The sequence below is a fragment of the Neomonachus schauinslandi genome, chromosome 2 (genome assembly GCF_002201575.2).
Source record: "Neomonachus schauinslandi chromosome 2, ASM220157v2, whole genome shotgun sequence".
Taxonomy (NCBI): Eukaryota; Metazoa; Chordata; class Mammalia; order Carnivora; family Phocidae; genus Neomonachus; species Neomonachus schauinslandi.
Window position 1 is genome coordinate 16,085,687 of NC_058404.1, and position 5,612 is coordinate 16,091,298.

The 5,612-nt window shown below is 43.5% G+C and overlaps 1 pseudogene; it reads right to left on the reverse strand.

Annotated features, from left to right (window-relative positions):
* Positions 1 to 4,607: 4,607 nt before the first annotated feature.
* Positions 4,608 to 5,278, reverse strand: LOC110584217 (annotated as a pseudogene).
* Positions 5,279 to 5,612: the final 334 nt, after the last annotated feature.

Sequence of the window (5,612 nt, forward strand, 5' to 3'; positions counted from 1 at the left end):
TTATGGATGATCCTTAAAAGAAAAGGTCCAATTTATTTACATATATTATGTTAATAAAATGACATTAATGTACGTGTATATGGGGGGTGGGGGGTATAACAACCTGCATCCAAAGCAGGGCTAATGTTGCTATTAGCCACTTTATATTAACATCAGCTATAAGACAGTCTACCCAAGGAAAGTATCGTGTCTTTTTTGGTTTGCTATTCTTACTAAGCCTGCTGCCACACCTTGAATTTAGTAGGTACTCAAAAAACAAATTTACCTAATAAAATGAATAAATAAGATTATGCCCAAACTAGCTGAAGAAGCAATTATATTTCATTTTGGTTGCTGTTGGTCAATGTTCACATTATCCAACAAAATTTTAGATAGAGCTTCTTCTAAGCTGTCTTGCCTTATAGCTATCTATTTTGCTTATCATTTGGTTTAGTCAACTGAAAATGATAGTTTATAGTAAAACATACAAAATAATTTAAATATAATAATTTTTAGTGGTTAATTCAGAGTCCACAAACTGGTAGCCTATGGGTGACGTCTGGCCTGCAGATGTGTTTAATATTAACTTTTTTTTAATGAACAGATGCAGGTACTTTTAAAATTTTTTTTAAAAGATTTTATTTATTTCTTTTCAGAGAGAGAGAGCACATCAGCAGGGGGATCAGCAGGCAGAGGGAGAAGCAGACTCCCCACTGAGCAAGGGGCCTGAGGCAGGACTCGATCCCAGGACCCTGGGATCATGACCTGAGCCAAAGGCAGATGCTTAATGGACTGAGCCACCCAGGCGTCCCTAATGAACTCTTTTCTTAAGTATAATAGGCAAGTTTTGGATGGCAGCAAAATCGGACTGATATCCTCAGTTAGTCACAAATTGGGTATGGCTTTGACCAAGAACTTAATTTTACAGATAAAGGGACTGAAACAGAATGATGACAAGTGAGGAGAGAATCCTAAAGGGCTCTTCCCCTCAACAAAAAGCAAAACCAAACCCTCCTCAAAACCTTCCATTAATAATAAGAAAATTTCATATCAAATCTGGCTTCCTGGCTCTTCTGTAGAAGTCAGATGTGTCAATATCTGTACATCCTTAGTAACAACAATTGGCTATGGGTGCGTGGCCCCTGCTCTCACAAGAAGAAGCATATCGGCCACAATCCCCACTATTCTTTCCCTAAAATGGAGGCCCGTTTTCAGGGGCCGCTTACCATCCACGTAGTAGCAGAGAAATAGTTCCCTGCTGCCATTTTTCTATCAAAAGTGATTAAAAGGACCACAGAGTTCAAGGGAAAAAAATGGGAGAAAGATTATTTCTTTGAGGAAATTAAGAATATCCCTGCCTGTTTAATCTTTGAACTATAGCCTCTTCATTTACAGGACTTGCCTGGTGCATGTGGGCTTTTGAATTTGTGACCCCCTGAGATAACTCAGAAACGGAGCTCTGTCAACGTGCCAAGCCCATAATTCTAGATGAATGTGTAAATATGAATATAAACAAGATTTATTTCAAGGCATAGCTCAGCTCGAAATGCAGCTCACATTACACAAATACAATTGCAAAAACAATTAAGCAGGTTTTGAAGGGTAGTGACGATGACTGCCCTACCCCATAGTGAAACATAAAATTACAGTAATTAAAAGTGTCATACTGCACGTGACTAGCCGCCTCAGCAACTCCAGAAACAGAGTGCAGTACCTGTGGAATTTAGACTATGATACAGTTGGCATTGTTGAGTGAAAAAAACAAAGTGCAGGGGCGCCTGGGTGCTCAGTTGGTTAAGCAGCTGACTCTTGGTTTTGGCTCAGGTCGTGATCTCGGGGTCCTGGAATCGAGCCCCATGTGGCACTCCGTGCTCAGCAGGGAGTCTGCAGGAGATTCTTTCTCTCCTCTCCCTCAGCCCTTCCCCCAGCTTGCACTCTCTCCCCCCACCAAATAAATAAATCTTAAAAAAAAAAAAGCAAAATGCAATAAAATGTATTAGCACTGACCATTTGTGTATGTGTTGCTATATATAGGGGATAATATTTTAAAATTATGGGTGGACTTTTCTCTTTTATGTTTCTGAGTACAAGCCTTGAGCACTTAAGGCATCTATCCGCCAAAGGAGAAAGACTGGAGTGTGTTTCATGTGGTAGATGCTATTGCTTACTCAGTCAATAACCCTTAATTCCTCCTTCTTCCACATAAAACAGATATTGCCACAAAAGATGCTGGGGAAACGCCTGACACCTTCCTTCCTGGTCTTCCTTCCTGACCCATGTGACATGGGTATGGATAACATGAAAACCAGAGAAATCTGTTGGGATGGCTCCTGAAGAGATTTCTCACCCTGATAAAAAGGACAGAGACATGAGGAGATGTCTCTCCACCCCTGAAAGCTCCCCTTCAGGGTCAGCCTTTGAACTTTGAACTTTGATGCCCAGAGCAGCCATGACCCTGAGGTCATGAGACGGAAGATGACGAGTCTTCCTGCAGATGGCGGAGCACAAGGGTCTGGGGCCCTGGGAGCATTGTAGCTTCTACATTACAGAAAGAACGTCTGAAGGAGGTCTGAGGTAATATCTGATAGCTAATATATAAGAGCAGTGTTACACAGAAAAGAATATTCAAAGTCCTGTCTGCCCCTTGAGTATATCAGCATCCAAGCCCAGAGAATCCACGCTCACTGGGTTCCCTCACTGAGTAAAGAAGATGGCAGCTCTGTCGATGACAGCCATGTTGTGTTTGTCTTTCGATATGTGACATCCGGTGGGAGAGCAGGTAACCGAGGACAGAGGAAAAAGTGGACCCCCTCCACAACTGCTCTGTCTGGGTTCTGGGAGGGTGCACCCTCATGGGGGGGTCCCCCTAATAGGGGCAGGATCGACTGTGCATCATGGCCAGGTGGAAGGTTTACCCCAAGGTTTAGCTTTCGTAAGCTACATGTGCTGGGGCTCACGTGTTGACAGGCCCAGAAGTAACTAAGAACCCCGGTGAGGAAGTTCACCAGAGGCTGTTGCAAACTGGCTCTGTGGAGAAAGGAAAAAAGACCTGGCATGCAAAACCACAAGGACTTAACTTTACTCTTAAGTCAGGGGGGAATGACAGATTGTACCCAGGAGAGTGACATCATGACATTTGCAGTTTAGAAGGGTCATCCCTGGGGGTGCCTGGGTGGCTCAGTCCGTTAAGTGTTTGCTTTCGGCTCAGGTCATGATCCCAGGGTCCTGGGATCGAGTCCCACATCGGGCTCCCTGTTTGGCGGGAAGCCTGCTTCTCCCTCTCCCACTCCCCCTGCTTGTGTCCCCTCTCTCACTGTCTCTCTCTGTCAAATACATAAATAAAATCTTAAAAAGAAGAAGAAGAAGAAGAAGGGTCATCCCTGCAGCAGTGTGTGCGGGTCGGGAAGAGGTGGGCAGCCTGGAGGAGGTAGACCAGCTCGGAGGACCCGCTGCAGTCTGGGCAAAGGGAAACAGCCCCCCATCCCAGGCAGAGAGGATGGAGAAGATGGGAGAGACGGTCAGGAAGTAGCCTCCTCTACACTCCTTAAGCGTGAGATGAGAAAGAATGGGAGTCTGAGACGCTTTTTTTTTTTTTTAGGATGGATAGCATTTCTTTTTATTCTTGGTTCCATATTTAAAAAATAACATTGTCTGCATTTTGAATTAAGTGGAAGGGTTCAGAAAGGTCACTCTTTCTGCCTTATAATCGCAAAAACAAACCAACTTTCAGTCTGCAAGTTTTAGATACAATAATAGCCTTGATATCACCATGACATAACTGAAAACAATTCTGCCAGATTACAGATAGAGAGGAAAGGAAAATCGAGGACTATCAGAAAGCAGCAATATTAGAAATAACAGGTAACTTTGGGAAGTTATCAGCTACGAGTTTTAAAACCACAGAACTTTGGATATAAGGAAGGCGTGCGTGCATGGCTGACAGACAAAGTGAAGAAAAGCTGCTAGCAATGCAGAGTGGCAAGTCGACCCATTCCCTGAGTGAACTAAAAGGTCTAACAGCCATATATTTTAATGAAGTTACTCAAGATTCCCCCTTTCTTAAAGTAGTCCAGGAATCAGATGGGGGAAGATGGGCTAACATCATCTTTATCAAATATCTGCAAAGGTTACAAAGATAGCCAGGAAAGCCTCTGCGTGGTGAATGGAAGAGATGGCACAGAAACGAGTATTTGATTCTCCTAATATTTAGATCTTGAATTAGGTTAGATCTTGACCTGCTTCTAGCCAGTTGATCTCTGTGCAATACGTTTTTGATTCTTCTGTAACGTTCTTCGTGCATTCCTCTAGATTTCACATATACTTGATTTCTTTAAAGATCACTGCTTTTCCTCTGGAATAAGCCAATGTGGATAAGGGAGACAAAAAGGGAATTAATAAATGTTAAGATAGCATGGTTTTAAGGTTTTGATACATAACTTGAAGAAAGTTTCACAGAGCACACTGCTCTCAAGTTAGGGTTAGAGTGAAATATTCCATTTGGATGATGCAGAGGATGACATTCTTCCAGGGAAAAATGAGAACATTAAGCTTCCCTCTACTAGGCATCTTCCTTCAGGCACTGAGACTGCAGCCACCCAATAAACGGGGATGGGCAGAAAGAAGAGACTTCAAAAGTCACAGATACACTTTGATAGCTAATTTTTGGCAAGTCTGGCAATGAGAGCTTTCCATTCTCCTCTTTTCTTTGTGATGTATGTAGGAGTGAGTAGCTGCAATAGTGATTCTGGCTGTTGCCTAAAGAAGTTCTGACACAAGGCCTCAGTGTTACAAATCACATACATCCCACAGTCATAGCTGTTTTGTTGAGCAGGGGCTTTCTCTTCCACAAAGGCCAGTTTGTCTCCTTTTCTGCCTAAGAAAGCTTCCAGTTTCTCCGCTACCTGCTTTGCATGGACTGAGTTGCTTCTGCTATGGGAATCATAGTGAAATCAACAAACTCCAATGGGTTCCCCCAGCTGCCTCCTTAGAATTATCACTGATGGCTAAAAATACAACTCTCTTGTTGGGGAGGTCCAGGGGTTCAAGGAACATGGCAATCTCTGCTCGGTTGCTAGTGCACTTGATGAACTGACTAACTTCGGGGCTGATGAAACAGACATGGTCAGAACAGTCATGAAACTGACTGTTGGCAAAGTACTCAAAGGCAAATCCAATGATATGGTCATTGAGCCAGCTTGGAGGATCCAACAGTGAGACATCTGATTGCCGCAGTAGACTGTCCATATAACTCAAGACTACGGGGTCCATCTTGTACTGACCAGGGTTGATTAGAAATTCCAGAAGCTGCCTCGGGCCTCACCACCCTAACCAGCCTTCAGGCACCTCTGTATTGTCCAGAAAGTGAGAGCTACAGTCCTCAGACGCTTTTTAGTTATCTGATCTGGACAGAGGCTGAGAGACAGGAGACCTGGGAGGTGGGGCAGGTGTTGAATATGGTAAGTCTGAGGTGGAGCTTATACACGGATGCATCTGATGCTCGAGCAAAAGAGGTATGAGCTGGACATGTAGGTATGAGAGTCATCACCACGGAAGTGATGTGTAAGCTATACATGTGTATGAAAGTGACTCTAAGAACATATAAATGAGAATAGCATCTGGGCAGCGTTGCACCT